We start from the raw sequence: 18,920 nt of genomic DNA on the forward strand, positions 1-18,920 counted from the left end.
ACCACCGAGGAGGGGAAGTTACGGTCCTTGAAAAACGAGGACAACTGAGATGTACGGGAGTGGAATGCCTCATCCTGGGAGCAGATGCGGCGGAGGCGAAGGAATTGGGAATAGGGGATAGCATTTTTGCAGGAAGGTGGGTGGGAGGAGGAGTATTCTAGGTAGCTGTGGGAGTCGGTGGGCTTGAAATGAATATCGGTTTCTAGGTGGTTGCCCGATATGGAGACAGAGAGGTCCAGGAAGGGGAGAGAGGTGTTGGAGATGGTCCAGGTAAACTTAAGGTTGGGGTGGAAGGTGTTAGTGAAGTGTATGAACTGTTCGAGCTCCTTGTGGGAGCACGAGGCGGTGCCGATACAGTCATCAATATAACGGAGGAAGAGGTGGGGTTTAGGGCCGGTGTAGGTACGGAAGAGGGATTGTTCCACGTAACCTACAAAGAGGCAGGCGTAGCTTGGGCCTATGCGGGTACCCATGGCTACCCCCTTTGTCTGTAGGAAGTGGGAGGAATTGAAAGAGAAGTTGTTGAGTGTGAGGACGAGTTCGGCTAAGCGGATGAGGGTATCAGTGGAGGGGGACTGGTCGGGCCTGCGGGACAGGAAGAAGCGGAGGGCCTTAAGGCCATCTGCATGGGGAATGCAGGTGTAGAGGGACTGGACGTCCATGGTAAAGATGAGGTGTTGGGGCCTGGGGAATTGGAAGTTCTGGAGGAGGTGGAGGGTGTGGGTAGTGTGACGGACATAGGTAGGGAGTTCCTGGACCAAGGGGGAGAAAATGGAGTCTAGATAGTTGGAGATCAGTTCGGTGGGGCAGGAGCAGGCGGAGACAATGGGTCGACCAGGGCATTCAGGTTTGTGGATTTTGGGAAGGAGATAGAAGCGGGCGGTGCGAGGTTGGGGAACGATGAGGTTGGAGGCCGTGGGTGGGAGGTCACCTGAGGTGATGAGGTTGTGGATGGTTTGCGAGATGATGGTTTGGTGCTCAGGGGTGGGGTCATGATCAAGGGGGCGGTAGGAGGAGGTGTCGGAGAGTTGGCGTCCGGCCTCGGCGATGTAGAGGTCAGTGCGCCATACTACAACTGCGCCTCCCTTGTCCGTGGGTTTTATGGTGAAGTTGGGATTGGAGCGGAGGGAGCGGAGGGCTGCACGTTCTGCGGGGGAGAGGTTGGAGTGGGTGAGAGGGGTGGAGAGGTTGAGGCGATTGATGTCTCGACGGCAGTTGGAGATGAAGAGGTCGAGGGAGGGTGGCAGCATCTGTGTTCTGAGGAAGGGTAACCGGACCCGAAACGTTAACTCTGTTTTTTCCTTCACAGAGGCTGCCAGAACTGCTGAGCTTTTCCAGCAACTTTGTTTTTATTTCAAATTTAATGTTCAATGTGTCAGTCTGTGCAACTACTGTAAGCTACATGCCCATTCATAAAGTATTTAGGCTGTGATTATGTTACACTTTTGTTAAATAGTTGCATGTCCACCTGGACACTTCAGTGCAAGACAAGACACAATCTGCACTCCATGCACCTTCGGTTCATTTAACAAGCATTATGGAAAAACTGAATGCACAAACTGCCCACGAAATGAAGCTACTGACAGAAATGGAGCAACTTCTCAACAGGAATGTCACTGTAAGTTTGTGTTATTTGATTTTAAAAAATGAATGCTTTTTATATTGTGTATTGTCATCACCTCCTTCTACACATCTGTCAGCTGTCGGACATTGGTTGTCATGTGTTGCTGATTTATTCTATGCCTCTATCTATAAAGTCCAGGATCTTAATGCCTTATTAATTGCTTTCTCAATCTGTCTTGTCACCTTCAACTATTTGTGCACATATACACCTGAATCACTGCTTCTGCACCACCTGGAGAATTGTATCCTTTATTTTGTAGCATCTCTTGACATTCTTACTAACTTGAATCTGCCCATTCCACCAAGCTATGTACTTACTATCTCCTGCATCATCTCCTTGATGTTTGCAAAAGTGCCTCCAGTTTTGAATGAAGTGGAAATTACAGAATATTACTGAACAGTTTTGAAATTTCTAATTCAGTATTTTATTAGGTGGCAATTTCTTTAATGCTTTGGAAGTCTCAGATTTTCTAATTTATTTGTTTTATCTTACATAATGATATGTACTTTTAACCAAAATCATTTTTATAATTCCTAGGGATTATGTATCCGTGGATATTACCTGTGGCATCTTCAGTAGGAACTTGCATCTTTCTCATTATCCTTTTGATGTAAGTATTAATCGGATTGGTTTTGGTAAATTATTTTCTTTGGCCTTTGGCCACTACCAAAGCTGCCTTAAAACTCTTAACTAGCAGTTGTTGAAAAGGAGACAGACTGATTGGTTTGCTGATATTGTCTACATACTTGTCAGAAAGTCATTCACACAATAATTCAGCTAACAATAATTCGTTCCATGATATCTCATGTTGGTGCTACAGTGCATTGTATGACTAGCAATCATAATTAAATAACCCAGCAATGACAAGCAGTTATTTTATATGTTTATTTTACCTTTTCATAAAATGTGGATGTCACTGGCTGAGCCAGCATTTTTTGCCCATTCCCTGTTAAACTTGAGAAGGCAACGGTGAGCTGCTTTCTTGAACCACTTGCATACATAGGAATAGGAACACTATTAGGAAGGGAGTGACAGGATTTTTACCCAATGGCTGTGAAGGAACAGCAGTAAAGTCCCAAGTCAGGATGCTATGTAGCTTGGAAGGGAACCTTCATGTGGTGTTTCTAGACATCTGCTGTTCTTGTCCAGGAAATATGGGACATGGTTTTGGAAAGAGCCTTAGTAAGTTGTTACAGAGCATCTTGTAGAAGGTACACTTTGCATTGGTGGTGAAGGGAGTGAATATTGAATGTGGTGGATGGAAGGACAATCAACTGGATATTTTTCAGCTTCTTGTGTCATTGGAGCTGGAAGTGGTAGGTGTTCCATCACGGTCCTGACATGTGCCTTGTAGATAGTGGACAGGCTTTTGGGAGTTGGAAGAGAAGTTATTTGCCTCAGAATTTTAAACCGCTGACCTACTAGTGTAGGCACAGTTGACTGATTGATTGATTTTACTGTCACGTGTACCGAAATACAGTGAAAAGCTTTGTTTACGAGCTGTGCAGGCAGATCACAGCAAGCAAAGGTTGTAGAGATCAAAAAGAGGCACACAGGTTACATTGCAGGTTACATTATTTGAGACTAGAGTCCATTCAACAATCTGATAACGGCCGGAAAGAAGCTGCTCCTGAACCTGTTTGGCTTCTGTATCTTCTGCCTGATAGAAGAGATTGTAGGAGGTCAATATTAGGGTGCGATGCGTCTTGATGATGTTGGCCGCCTTTCTGCCACAGCAAGCCACGTAAGCAGAATCCATGGATGGAAGGTTGGCTTCCATGATGCTCTGGGCTGTGCACACCACCTTCTGTAGTTTCTTACGGTCCTGGGCAGAGCAGTTGCCATACCAGGCCGTTATGCACCCGGACAGTATGCATTTAATAGCGCATCTGTAGAAGTTGGTGAGGGACCTTATGGACACACCAAATTTCCTGAGCTGCGCAAGGAAGAAGAGGCATTGTTGTGCCTTTTTGACTGTTGCATCTACGTGGTAAGTCCAGGAAAAGTCATCATCCAGGAACTTGATGCTCTTCACCCTCTCAACCTCAGTTCCATTGATGTAGATGGGGGCGTGTTCTCCTCCCTTCTTTCTGAAGTCAATGATCAGTTCTTTGGCTTTGACGACGTTAAGAGACAGATTGCTTTCATTGCACCATGTCACTGAGCCCTCTATCTCCCTTCTATATTTTGCCTCGTCGTTGTTAGATATCCCACTATGGTAGTGTTGTCAGTGAACTTGTAGATGGCATTCATTCAGAATTTGGCAACACAGTCATAGGTGTACAGGGAGAACAGTAGGAGGCTGAGGACACATCCTTGAGGGGATTCCAGTGTTGAGCGTTATTGTGGAGGAGGTGCAGTTGTCTATCCTCACTGATTGGAGCCTATGGGTCAGAAAGCTGAGGATCCAATTGCAGAGGATGGAGCCGAGACCAAGATCACACAGTTTTGAGATCAGTCTGGAGGGGATAATGGTGTTGAAGGCGGAGCTGTAGTCAATGAGCATGAGTCTGACGTAGATGTCTTTGTTGTCCAGATATTCCAGGGATGAGTATAGGGCTAGGGATATGGCATCCTCTGTGGACCAGCTATGTCAGTAGGCAAACTGTAGGCGATTGAGGCAGGTTGGGAGACTGGAGTTGATGTGGACCATGCCCAGCCTCTCGAAGCACTTCATGATTATTGAAGTCAGAGCTATTGGGCGGTAGTCACTAAGGCACACTGCACATGTTTTCTTGGGTACAACGTTGATGGTGGTCTTCTTGAAGCAGGTGGGGACTTCAGCTTGTAGTAAGGAGAGGTTGAAGATATCGGTGAATACCTCAACCAGTTGGTCTGCACAGGATCTGAGTGCTCGGCTAGGGACACCGTCCAGGCCCATTGCTTTCCTTGGGTTGACTCCCAGAGAAACTGATCTGACTTCTGAAGCAGTGACAGAGGGAACAGGTGTGCCTGGGGCTGTTGGGGCAGGCATCGCCATGCCGGTGGTATTCTGCTCAAACTGAGCATAGAAAGCATTGAGTGTGTCAAGGAGGGATGTGTCATTGTCCGCTATCTTACACTGTTTCATCTTGTATCCTGTAATGTCATTTAGATCTTGCCGTAGACAGCGGAAGTCTGTTTAGTAGGTCTGCACTTCTAACGTGGTACAGTACTGCTTCTTGGCCTTCATGACATCTTTGTGGAAGTCATATCTAGATTTCTGTGTTGGTCCGGGTCACCCGACTGCACATCTAGTTTTCAGTAGGGAATGGATTTCCTGGTTCATCCAAGATTGACGGTTGGGGAACACTCGGATTGATTTCTTTGGTACACTGTCCTCCAGGCATTTGCTACTGAAGTCCGTGATGATGGTGGCATACTTGACCAGGTTTTCCGTTGAACACTTGAACACAGTCCAGTCCACCAAGTCCAAACAGTCCTGGAGATGGTCTTCTGCTGCCTTAGACCAGCACTGTACTTTGTTTCATGAAGGATCCTCCTGTTTCAGTTTCTGCTTGTAAGCTGGGAGGAGGAATACAGCATTGTGGTGGGATTTTCCAAAGTGTGGGCAGGGGATTGAGCGGTAGGCATCTTTGATGGTCGTGTAGCAATGTCCAGAATGTTTGGTCCCCTGGTGGGGCAGGAGATGTGACGGTGGTATTTGGGCATCACCTGCTTGAGGTTGGCTTGGTTGAAGTCCCCGGCCACAATGAATAGGGCCACGGGAGAATTTTGTCCCTAGAGGGTTTGTGGCGGTGTAAATCTCGTCCAGGGCATTGTTCACATCCACATGTGGTGGTATGTAGACTGCTGTCAGGATGGCAGAGGTGAACTCTCATGGTAGTTAGTAGGGATGGCATTTATACGACTGATACAGTTCAGTTTCTAGTCAATGGTAAACCCATGTGAACATGGATAGTGGGAGTTTTCAATGACAATACCAATGAATATCAGGCACAGATAGTTAGATTCTCTTTTGTTGGAGATGGTCCTTGTCTGGCACATGTGTGGTGCAAATCTTACTTGTCACTTGTCAGCCCAAGCTTGAATGTTGTACAGATCTTGTTGCATATGATTGCAGATGGAAACACAGATTGCCTCAGTTTCTGAGGAGTCACAAATATTGCTGAAAATCATCGTCAGCAAACATCTCCACTTCTGATTTTACAGTGAAATGAAGATCATTTATTTAGATGGTTGGAAAGTTACATTCTGTGGATTCAGAACTCCAGAGCTTCTCTTGAGACTCACAAGCTTACTTTATTAAATACCTTTGTACCAGCATTGGAACATAGGAACAGGAACACAGAACCATTCATCCCCTTGAGCCCATTCTAACATTCAGTAACATGATGGCTCATCTATAGTCCCTTTAACTCCTTGATTTCCTGTTCCTCAATACCCTTGGCTCACAATAATCTATAGATCCAGATTTCTTTCCAGGCAGTTTCCTTCCCTAAAGGACATTAGTGAACAGATGGATTTTTCTGACAATTGACAATGGTTTCGTGGTCATCATCGGACTCCTAATTGCAGATTTGTATTGAATGTTAATTTACAACAAAAACTTGTGTTTGTATAGTGATAAATAGATTATAAAACATCCCAAAGCATTTCATTGGAGCATTATGAAGCAAAATTTGATGCTGAGCCAGATAAGGAAACTTTAGATTTGATGACGAAATGCTTGGTGAAAGACTAAGTGTTAATAAATATCTCTCAAGAAGAAAGAGATGCAGAGTGGTTTAGGGACAGAAATCTAGGGAGTAGAGTGAAGCAATCAAAATTAAGTAAAATTAAATAATGAGTCGAATAAAAAGAGAATGTATGCTCAGCAGAAGCAGAATGTCTTTCCCAATGTTTCTGATCAAACTTCAAGCCAAATATGCTTAGGGCCATTCCCTTAAATCTTGACAGTCTTGTTATTTTGAAAGTCTATCACACCAGGTTTGAGGATCAGCTCTGGGTCGAAAGGTGTTACTTAATTTAACTTTCAACTAGTGTTTTTTGTAGTTTTAGACCTGTTGTCTTTTTTCTTGTTTCTTATTATTTTTCAAATCTTTCTCCACCTAATAATTTTATCTCTTCCATCTGACCAGGACAGCCACTTCATCATAACAATCTTCAAGTGGAATTGTGATTTGGTCACAGACGTCTGTAATTAGTACTAATACCAATACTGCTCTGACACTACATGAACATATGAGAAGTAGCCCATTTGGCCTTTGGTTGTAACCTCAACTCCACATTCCCTGAAATTCTTGCTTACCAAGAGACTATTCACCTCAGGGTTAAAAATGTTCATTTGTATGCAAACATCTTTGTTGCTGACTGAGGCAGGCAAGATTAGTTGTTCATTTCTCCTGGACTGGAAAACTGTGGAAGCAACACTAGATTTTAAAGGCAACAGTAATATTCCCACTAAAATCTGAAATCCTTTACATTAGTCCTGTTCGTTGGATCAAGTGCATTCCCTATTTCTTGTCAGTTGCTGTCCTGGGTGTCAGTGAAATTCTCCTTTTTGTTATACGCTGAATTTTTTTTCGAGTGCCTCTCTTTGTTCTCACCCCAGCAGCATCTTCTTTTCCCCATCCATGAGAAAGGCTGCATCACTATGCTTTTCACAGTAGCACGCCATCTTCCCATAGGTATCTATCCAACACAATTAGTTTTCTCAAACCTCCCACACCCTACTCCAGGCCAATCCCATAGTCTGCACACACATTATCGCTCTATTACTATATTTGAATAACACCATCGGTCTGTCAGTGTAACCTGTCCACAAATTATAGGTAGGTCAGTCATGCTGTCCAAACATCAGTCCAATAAGCCACTTTTTCCTGCAATGAGACAAAGGGAAGGATTGAGTATAATGAAAGTAGATGGAAGAGCAGTGAGTGGTGATGCACAAGTAGGAGAATCATAGAGTCATACAGCAGGAAGGTTTGTGAGGTCCCCAGCAACATTCTGTCTAAGCTTTGAAGGTTCATGTATGCGAATTGACATGCTACAGCATTGACTTTCAGTTTTGGATGTTGCTGCTATGCAAGGAGCTTAGTGCTGTGCACTGAAGGTCCTCAGTGAGTGATTGTGAAGTGCAGAGGATCAGAAGGGTTAGTAGTTTCGAATGATGAGGTGGCTGAGAACAATTGAATAGATATAATGGCAATACCGAGTGTTATATTCCTTGAGTCTTGATGAGAGCCTTGTGCAGTGACAGAGTTAGAGTGAATGGTGGCCTCTACTAAGTGTCAGGTTGCAGGCAGAAGATCATAGCACTTACCCGAATGGAGTGCAGAAGATCATTGACTTTCTTTCTGGATTGTTGGATATCTCCATTCACATGACACTTACCTGGGCTGCCAAAATGCATTTCAGCTGACTTGTTCCGGGGGACCTCATGTGATGATCCATAGGAAAATGACTGTCTTCCTCTCTGATCACCTCATCCACCAACATCTCCAGTCTGTGTCTGCTAAGTGGAGATCAATCTTTCCTTTCCTCTGGCCCACATCCACCTTTTTAAAGGGCGTCTTGACAAATACATGAATAGGATGGGAATAGAGGGATATGGTCCCCAGAAGGGTAGGGGGTTTGAGTTGTGATGGGCAGCACGTCGGTGCAGGCTTGGAGGGCCAAAGGGCCTATTCCTGTGCTGTAATTTTCTTTGTTCTTTGTTGTTAATAATCATCAAGCATCAGAGTGTGAGAATCAGTTCCTAGCTTGCAGCATCTGAAGTGGTGTGCAGCTGGCTTTTAAATATGATCCAGCAGCATAAAAACTGGAAGGCCCAGCATTGGGTCTTACTGCTCGGCTGTATGATTCCCTGAGAGGGATGCCAAGAATATTATTACATCATTAGGTCTTAGCAGGTCAGAGGCTAGGAATACTGCAGTGAGTAACTCACTGCTAACTCTCCAAAACTTGCCGACTATCCTCAGGAGTGTGAGGGAGGACTGCCCACTTGCATGGATGGATGCAGGTCTCAAAAGCTTGATACCATCCAGAATAAAGCATCACATCTACAGAAGTCCTCTTTCTCCGTCACCAATGCTCAGTAGCTGGTAAAAGATTGGTATATATGCCGAAGATGGGGTGGATGAGGGGGAAGGAGTAAATGATAGGTAGAGATGGAGCCCAGAGAGAGAGAAAGCAGTTGAGCAGACAAAGGAATAGATAAAGGTCAACCTGACAGAATGAATGGCTACTAATGGGCACTATTAACAGCTGACAGTGGGTTCGTTGTGGGAGCAGCCCATGTGATGACAAGGCCTGATGTGTGGGGGTTGGGGTAAGGTCATTGGAGAAGGTGCTCAGGCCCTAAAATAATTGAACTCGATATTGAGTCCTCCCTTTAATACCTATCTCTTCCTGTCACAATATATCATTTCCCATTAAGTGCACCCAAAACACAGAATTGCCCTTCTAATACGATGTAACCACAGTTCGCCTACTCGCCACTTGTGACATATGCAGAGTTTGCAAACTAGCACCCATCATTACATCATTGGATCATCTTCGAAACTAACGTTCTCTGTATTTAGTTTTGAATAAAAGGCAAGAGATAAAATTGACAACTCATAATGAATGATAAAATTATCAAGCCTACAGTTATAGAGACATACAGCATGGAAACAGACCCTTCCATCCAATTTGTCCACGCAGACCAGGTTTCCCAAATTAAACTAGTCCCATTTGCTTGTGTTTGACTCATATCCTTTTAAACCTTTCCGATTCATGTACCTGTCCAAACGTCTTTTAAATATTGTAACAGTACCTGCGTCTACCATTTCCTCTGGCAGTTCATTTCACATATGAACCACACTCAGTGTGAAGAAGTTGCCCCTTAGATCCCTTTTAAATCTATCACCCCTCACCTTAAACCTTCACCCTCTAGTTTTGAACACCCCTACCCTAGGGAAAAGACCTTGCTATTCACCTTATCTCTGCCCTTCGTGATTTTATAATCCTCTATGAATGTCACCCCTTAACCTCCTAGACTCAAGGAAAGAAAATGTCCCAGCCTATCCAGACTCTCTATAACTCAAATCCTCCAAACCTGGTAACATCTTTATAAATCTTTTCTGTACCCTGTCCAATTTAATAATACCCTTCCTATAACAGGGTGACCAGAATGATACACAGTACTCCAAAAGTGGCCTCACTAATGTCCTGTACACCTGCAAAATGATGTCCCAACTCCTAATCACAATGCTCTGAATAATGAAGGCAAGCATGCCAAACGCTTTCTTCGCTTTGCATTTCTCTAAATTAAACTCGGTCTGACACTCCTCAGCCCATTGACCCAGCTGATCAAGATCCTGTTATACTCTTAGATAGCCTTCTTCACTGTCCACTACACCACCAATTCTGGTGTCATCTGCAAACTTAACTAACCATGCCCCCTATATTCTCATCTAAATCGTTCATGCAAATGACAAACATCAATGGACTCAGCACTGATCCCTGCCGGTCACAGGCCATCATCCGAAAAATAACCCTCTACCCCTACCCTCTCTCCTACCATCGACCCAATTTTGGATCCAATTAGCCAGCTCTCCTTTGATTCCATGTGATCTAACTTTACAAAACAGTCTACCATGCGGAACCATGTCAAAGGCCTTACTAAAGTCCATGTAAACAATGTCTGCCGCTCTACCCTCATCTATCTTCTTACTTATTCACACATGTACACAATTATGGGATGAGATCCAAGATTATTAAACACTCCCATGATACCATTTAATACAATGTTTCACTTAATAACTACAAATTAGAAGTCTTGATAACATATTTATTTTACCATGAATAACATCACAATAATGTTGTGTCTTGCATTTGTTTGTGACTCATGCAAGGTGCACATCAAACAAAAAAATCTAAAGAAGAGTCACTGGACTCAAAACGTTAACTCTGTTTTCTCTCCACAGATGCTGCCAGACTTGCTGAGTTTCTCCAGCAATTTCTGTTTTTGTTTGTTTCAGATCTCCAGCATCCGCAGTTGTTTCATTATATTAACAAAAAAAAATCATATTTGGTTTAAATTTCCCAGGAATTCCTTTTTAAAAAACAACTTCACTGTCTCTGGCACAAATCTCATCAATTTCTATGTATATAAAAAATAGCAAGATTCACACCCTTCCCTTTTGGAACTACAGCTATGATTTGCCTCCTGCCCACCCATCCTCAGTTATGCACACACACACAATTTGTGCCAACAGGACTTCTGGGAGCCATACAATATGAAGTGCGTTAATTGCCAATACATTCTAAGTTATTTAAGAAAAGATTAGCAAATTTTTGGGACTAACTTTCATTTATGTGTGTTTTGCAGAATATGCTGGAAGTATCGCAAGTCACCAATGAAGGGAAAATGTGTTCAGGTAAAAAAGGGAGAAGTAAAACAGCAGGTGAAAACACTGGCAAACATAATAAGAAGTGTTGACTTACTGGAACAGAAAAGCAAGTTAAGACCATATGAATTTATTGTTAGGCATTCACCAAAACACAGAGTGGGATTTTCAGATGATCAATGCATTGGTTTATTAAGTGATACTGACACTGAAACATGTAAGACATTTGGCTCTTTACAATCTGGTGAAAGCACATGCCCAGAAAGCAGCTTTGAGGAATGCAGATCTCCATGCACATCAGACGAACCTTGCTTTATCTCAAGGAATTCAACTCCACAGAAGGTAGCAGCTTTCCTTCGGTATGGAAGGTAGTAGTTCTCAGTGATGGTTTAATGTGTGCAGAAGTCTATATAGATGTGAAATATCACACTATTAATCTGTAAATTGCTGAATGTTTTGTATATGTCCTTCTTTGAGAGTGTTGTTACTGTATATAATGGTGAAGGAAAAGAAGCTTCTATTTAAGGTTGAAATAAGTATCATCTTAATGTATTGGCTTAAAGATTTTGATTCATCATTATTTAACAAAATAATGTTATACATATGGACACATAAGGATGGGAATGCTTATGCTCTGCTATACGCTCTGGTATAGCTAATGTTGCTTGTTAACTTAACATTACTGATGATGAGATTTCCCACTTGGTTAAAATATCAGATGGGGAATGGTGAAGATAAAGGGTCCTAACTAAAGATTAAAATATGGAATTCTGGTTATTCTCAAGTATTTAAGATGTTCTCAATGAAAAAGTCACTGTCAACTTTTATACCTATTATTCCACCTCAAATTTATAAAACTACTTATTTTTAACAAACCAAAAATGCCTTTTTTACTAAAATTAATGGTAATATCTTAGCCTGAACCATTTTTATTAAACTGTCAAACATATTTAATCTCATTCCCTCAGGGTTTCTTATTAATGATGACTTCAGTTTAAATAAACTTTTCAAACCTAATACATTATATCATTCTGTTAAGCTTAATTTCTTTTCCAAATATATTCATATTATTTCATGTACAGTGAAACTAATAGGGAGGGAAACAAAGTGCTGGTATTCATAATATAGGCCAAAATAAAATCAAACTGAATTTTTTTATGGACATTCCATGTATGATTGAGAATGAACTAAAATAATATATTGAGCTTAAAGTTCAAAAGTTACAAACCATACACCAACTACTCGGTGCCATATCAGGGCAAACTATTGTTTTTAACCAAATTATGTTTAGAGTATTTGTCTCTATCATCTCTTAAAAATATAGCTCTTCATATCAAATTAATTTCTGAAAAAGCTCATTTGGCTTACGAGCTTTACCATGTTCAGCTGTAAGTCTTGCTCACAAGTTGATGATGTAAGATGTCCTGTGCTCCCTTGTTGCTGAGATGGAGTTTTACCGCAATACCATGAGAAATACACTTCAAAAGACACATTCTTTAATAACATCCTACAGTACCGCTTTCAATTTTTTTTTTTAATTTTTAATCAGCAAATTCCAAACCTTGATCCTGCAATCAATATTTTTCTTATGCAATTTAGCATTGAAATAGCTGTTTGCAAACAGTTAAATATTGCAGCTAGCAAGACCATTCCTATATTGAGGTATATATTTAATTAGATATTGGAAGTCTTTTACATGTAAGAATAATTATTATGTGTATATGTATCTCAGTTATAAATGCCTTTTAGTATAGACTCTACCTCTTTACATAACGTCAATATAAGTCATTGATATTCCTCTGAGACAGAAGCTTCTTTAATAATAGATATTTTAATAAAATTAATTCCATAATTTAAGACTTTGTTTTTTTCTCTTTCATTGTGATTTGGTTTATATTGATTTAATAATGAAGTTGTGGGGTAGGAAACTATAATGAAAGATCAGAGGACAATCGTAGCAAACTCCAAAATAGTGTTCACCGATTCATTTTGTAACTTAGATGAACCTGTTTTCTTCAGTGGCCTGTTAAGCTTTAAACCTGTATGTATCATAGATATGCTGCAACTGTAAACCTGAAATAATTTCTTAGGGCTGATGGGGAGTGAGGTAGATCTGATGAATTTGGAGGAATATGGATTAAAGGGGTATGTGAACTCAATACTCAAATCTATTGGCTCTAAAATGTAGGTCTGGCAGCTTTCCTTCTGGAGCTGGGCTTGCACCATCTATGCCCTCGAAAATAATTTTTAAAAAACATAAGTCACATGCATGCCTAATGCCTATAGAAGCTAAGAGGCATTAACAGAAGTAAAGAATGATAGAATACAGAAAGAGACAGTTTGGATGGAAGTTGTACTAATCTCCTTCCTCACTTGCAACTATCATGTGACCTCTAACATGAGGGACTCAATTCAAGGAGCTACTTTACAGAACAGAATACAAGACACATTGTATTCCATGAACATGTAACAAGGTCTCAGAAATGGAGCTTAAATTGAGAGCTGAAGATCTCTAATAGAAGCACTGCTCCCAAAGGGGAAACACTGAAATGTTCAGTGCTGCTGAAAGCTGCTAAAAGCCACTGAAAAGGAAAGGTAAACAAAGAAGTAGTCTGCAGCTAAATCACTCAGTAAGTCACACAATGCTTGCAACTTTTCCCCACCTGTCTCTGGTTAAAATACAAGTGGTAGGGAACACATCCGGCGGGTTTCCACTCTCAATGGAAAACTACCAGATTGTGATAGTTTTAATTAATAAGCCAGAGCAACAATGAGTAGCCACACTTTTAACATTCTTGGGGAGAAACTGTCACAAAGTGTACCTTAAATCCATCCAAAGAACAAAAAATACAGACTGCACAGAGTTTGAAAGCCTGGAATGAATGCTTAAACCTCAGGTGAATGCAATAAAAAGCAATATGAGCAAGGAGAAGCTGAAATATGAGGGTAAGTTGGCTGGAAATATAAAAGAAGATTACAAGCTATTTTTAGATATATAAAGGGTAAGAGAGGCAAGAGTGGATATTGGATCACTGGAAAATGAGGCTGGAGAAGTAGTAACAGGAACAAAGAAATGGCGAAGGATATAATTAGGTTCTTTGCATCAGTTTTCACAATGGAAGACACAGCAACATAGCAGAACTTCAAGAGAGTCAGGGGGCAGAGGTGAGTATAGTGGCCATCAAAAAGAGAATGTGCTGGGAAAGATGTAAGATCTGAAGGTGGATAAATCACCTGGACCAGAGAGATTACACCCCAGAGTCCGGAAGGAGATAGCTGAGGAGTTTATAGAGGCTTTGGTGGCAATCTTTCGGGAATCACTGGAAACACGGAGGGTGCCATAGGATGGCTAATGTAACAGCCCTGTTTAAAAAGGAAGGGAAACAGAAAACAGGAAATTTTCTGAAGAAGTTTTGCCCCGAAACATCAACTTTCCTGCTCCTCTGATGCTGCCTAGCTTGCTGTGTTCCTCCAGCTCCACACTGTGTTATCTCTAACTCCAGCATCAGCAGTTCTTACTATCTCACAGGAAATTATAGACCAGTTGGCTTGACCTTGGTCGTTGGTAAGTTTTTAGAGTCCATTATTAAGGATGAGATTGTGGAGTACTTGGAAGTGCATTGTAAAATAAGGCTGAATCAGCATGGCTTTATCAGAAGGAGGTCTGTTAGAATTCTTTGAGGATTTATCAAACAAGTTAGACAAAGGAAAGCCACTGGACTCGATCAGGTTGGATTTTCAGAGGCCTTTGATGAGGTGCCGCATGGGAAGCTGCTATATAAGATAAGGGCCCATGGTGTTAGGAGAAAAGTACTGGCATGGATGGAGGATTAGCTGACTTGCAGAAGACAGAAGTCACAGGTTATAGTCCAAGAGGTTTATTTCAAACCACAAGCTTTCGGAGCACTGCTCCTTATCAGATGAAGTCCATATCACAACTGGCAGAAAGCAGCGGATAGGGATGAAGGGGTCTTTTTCATGATGGCAGCCAGTGACTGGTGGAGTTCTGCACGGGGTTAATGTTGGGATCACAACTATTCACATTATACATTAATGATCTGGATTAAGGAACTGACAGCATTGTTGCCAAGTTTGCAGATGATACAAAGATAGATGCAGGGACAGGTAATATTGAGGAAGTGGGGAGCCTGCAGAAGGACTTGGACAGGCTAGGAGAGTGAGCAAAGAAGTGACAGGTTTTTTAAATTCATTTGTGGGATGTGGGTGTCGCTGGCTGGCCAGCATTTATTACCCGTCCCTAGCTGCCCTTGAGAAGGTGGTGGTGAGCTGCTTTCTTGAACTGCTGCAGTCCATCTGCCGTGGGTTGACCCACAACGCCATTCGGGAGAAAATTCCAGGATGTTGACCCAGCGACAATGAAGGAATGGTGATATATTTCCAAGTCAGGATGGTGAGTGGCTCGGAGGGGAACTTGGAAGTGGTGGTGTTCCCATATATCTGCTGCCCTTGTCCTTCTAGATGGAAGTGGTTGTGGGTTTGAAAGGTGCTGTCTGAGGACCTTCAGTGAATTTCTACAGTGCATCTTGTAGATGGTACGCACTGCTGCTACTGAGCGTTGGTGGTAGAGGGAGTGGATGCTTGTGGATGTTGTGCTAATCACGCAGGCTGCTTTGTCCTGGATGGTGTCAAGCTTCTTGAGAGTTGTTGGAGCTGTACTCATCCAGACAAGTGGGGAGTATTGCATCATATTCCTAATTTGTGCATCGGAATACAATGTGGGAAATTGTGAGGTTTGATATGCACTTTGGTAGGAAGAATAGAGACATAGACTATTTTCTAACTGGGGAAAGGCTTCAGAAATGAGAAGCACAAAGGAACTTGGGAGTCCTACTTCAGGATTCTTTTAAGGTTAACATGCAGGTTCAGTTGGCAGTTAGGAAGCCAATTGCCATGTTAGCATTCATTTTGAGAGGGCTGCTTCCAAGACCAGGGATGTACTGCTGATGCTGTAAAAGGTCAGACCGCATTTAGAATATTGTGAGGTGTCTTGGGCCCGGTATCTAAAGCAGGATGTTTGACATTGGAGGGGGTCAAGAATGAGCCCGGGCATGAAGGCTTGTCATAAGAGTAGCGGTTGAGGATGCTGGATCTGTACTCGAAGGAGTTTTGAAAGATGAGTGGGGATCTCATTGATACTTACAGAATACTGACAGGCCTGGATATAGTGGATGTGGAGAATATGTTTCCACTTTAGAAGAGACCAAGACCTGAGGGCATAGCCTCAGAGTGAAGGGAGAACCCTTTCAAACTGAGATAAGGAAAAATTTCTTCAGCCAGAGGGTGGTTAATCTGTGGAACTCATTGCTGCAGGAGGTGTGGAGGCTAAGTCATTAAGTGTATTTAAGACAGAGATACATTAATTTGTAAGGGGATCAAAGATTACGGGGAGAAGGGGGTTAAAAAACATATCAGCCACAAACGAATGGCGGAGAAGATTTGAAAAGCTGAATGGCCTAATTCTGCACCTATATCTTATGGTCTTCTTTAACCAAAGGAGTTATGGCTCATGCAACACAAATAGTCTAAAAGGTTGGTCCTTCAATCTGAGGCTGTGCCCTCAGGTCCTAGTCTCTCATACAAACAGCCTATCCATATTCTCGTGTAGTCCATCATTATCCTCCACAGTTCACAATAATTACAAGCTTTGTTTAATTTGCATATTTTGAAACTGCGCTCACTCTACAATATCATATATCAAGAAAAGCAACTGTTCAAAAGTACTCTGGTTTCTGTCACTCAGCCAACTGTAGTTATGCACTTTCCCTTTTATCCTGTGGGCTTCAAATTTGCTGATAAGCCTATTATGTGGTGCTCTGCTAAAAACATGTAAAATTATAGGTACACCACATCAGCTGCAGTACTGTCATTCACCCTCTCTGTTATCTGATCAAAATTCAATCAAGCTGATTAAAAACAATATTCCTTTAACAAGTTCATGTTTGCTTCCTTTAATTACATTTGTCCAAGTTGATTAAATCCCAGAATATCATTTGTAAAGGCTTTCCTATCACAGAGGAAAACCTGACTGAGCTGCAGCAGTTGCGTTCATCTTTACATGTTAGGAGCCTGGGCCCTCTCCCCGTTACTACTTCCAGAGTGTGGCCTGTACGATCTGGCAGTGACCTGCCTTTGGGCTTGGGGAACTATTGTTTGGCACTTGTGGGTTGGGACATGGCAGCCTAAAGGACTGTGCTGACTGGCGAGACTGAACAAGACACTGTCAGGTTCTTTTTCTGCGATTTATGTGACAGGCTGTAGTAGTCCTGGTTTGGGAGGTGTGGGTTGGGGCGGGGGGTGCGATGGTGACAGCGAGGCACTCTAAAACATCTGGGGTGGGGCATGAACATTGAGGCATGTGCAGTGACCTTGGCGGGGGTAGTTGGTGCCTCCACCATTGTTGCTGCACCAAAGGTGTATGGGAAGGTGGTGTTGTTCCTGAAGACTGAGCGGGCGATGCACCTTGCCCTGGGGAAGGGGCTTCCTGTTGGTGGGAAGATCTTGCCTGTCAACCCCCTGGAAGTAGTTTCTCAGAAGGTTATTTTATTGAACGTCACTCCCATCTGAGCTCCTTCTCTCCCATTTCGGCCTGCTTGGGGAGGTGAGGTTGGGCGCAGTGCCCCTACCACTCAGTCTGAAGGAGACTTGCCTGAGACATATTTACGCCTTTCGGCGACAGGTTTTTGCCTGCCTGGCCTGGGAGGAGATCACGGAGGGTACTTTCACGGTTGAGCACAAAAGTGCTGCTTACCCAGGTGTTCTGGTCGGCAGAGAGTGTGCGGTGTCATGCCTGCAAGGCGGTGGGGCACCTCCAGAGGAACTGCCCTGCCTCGAAGGCCGCTGCCAACACCTACGAGGCTGCAGCTGGCATCACCACCCGTCACCTATTGACCGCCTCCACCCCGCCTCGGACCCCGTAGGAGGGAGATACCTCGCTTATGGACACCAGTAGGGTGGTCAGGAGCAACCTCCCGGTAGGATTCCCCAGGTAACCCTGAGGCTGTCAGCCCCCAGCCTGGGGAGGGATCCCTTTCACAGGATAGCAGTCCCGGGCCCGTCAGGAGAGTGTAGGATTTGGAGCCTTACCTAGTGCCTGTCAGTGAAAAAAATGTGCGAATGAGCAGATGGTGTCCCCAGATTCCCCAGCCCCCTGCGTGCCCCGAAACCCGTGAGGGACAAGGAGAAACAGAAAACATTTTGAAGGAAGGGGGCATCAGGACAGTGGAGAGATGGAGGTGTCTCTCACTCCCACATTCTCCTGATAAAGGTGCCACTCCTCAGGGTCCAGTACTAACAACAACTGCCCCTGGGGATGAGGGAATAGTATCCCCCGGAAGTCCCTCATCCCTCCTTGCTAGGGGAAGGGGACATGAACCCGCCTCTGCAGTCCACCACAACTGGGCCAGGCACCTCAGAGGCTGAGGTGAGCATGGCCACTGAGGTCTTGCCCATACCACAGGAACTGGAAGGCCTCAAAGTGCTGCCTGTGCTGGCACGGGACTGCGATGGGATTAGTTACCCTGAGGGCACCCTGGATGGCAGCAACGAAGCAGCAGGCCTCCTTGCCTCCACCCAGGCTTTTATGTCGGGCACCTCTGCCCCAATTGAGGATCATTTCCCAGATACAGAGGGTGACCCGGCGCTGGGAGTGGAGCAGGTTTCTGAACCGCTGCCACCCGGGGGCCCGACATTTCAGTCAACGTTTTAGTTGAGTCTGGCATAATCTGAGACTTGGATCTCCCTGCAAAGGATCCTCCAACTGTTGAGCTTGGGGGTGGGGCTGAGGCAGGGGGTGTGTCTGACTGGTGATCCTGGTTAACCCCTGCATTTGATGTGGGGGAGGAGCCAGGGTCGGACGTGACGGCCTGGAGGAGGACTGAGCGTTGGTCAAAAGCACTGCCGAGGTAGACAAGGCAGAGAATGACGTGGTGCTTGTGGACGAG

The 18,920-nt window shown here is 43.5% G+C and overlaps 1 protein-coding gene across 1 annotated transcript in view; it reads left to right on the forward strand.

Moving 5' to 3' along the window:
- Positions 1-12,816, forward strand: part of LOC109936487 (zona pellucida-binding protein 1-like) — a 74,263-nt gene extending 61,447 nt beyond the window's left edge. The window contains exons 9-11 of the mRNA XM_048614356.1: positions 1,457-1,618; positions 2,162-2,234; positions 10,941-12,816. The gene's annotated coding sequence lies outside the window, so the exon portion shown is untranslated. The remainder of the gene's footprint in view (positions 1-1,456; positions 1,619-2,161; positions 2,235-10,940) is intronic.
- Positions 12,817-18,920: the final 6,104 nt, after the last annotated feature.

This window comes from Rhincodon typus, chromosome 2, assembly GCF_021869965.1.
Source record: "Rhincodon typus isolate 14 chromosome 2, sRhiTyp1.1, whole genome shotgun sequence".
Lineage (NCBI taxonomy): Eukaryota > Metazoa > Chordata > Chondrichthyes > Orectolobiformes > Rhincodontidae > Rhincodon > Rhincodon typus.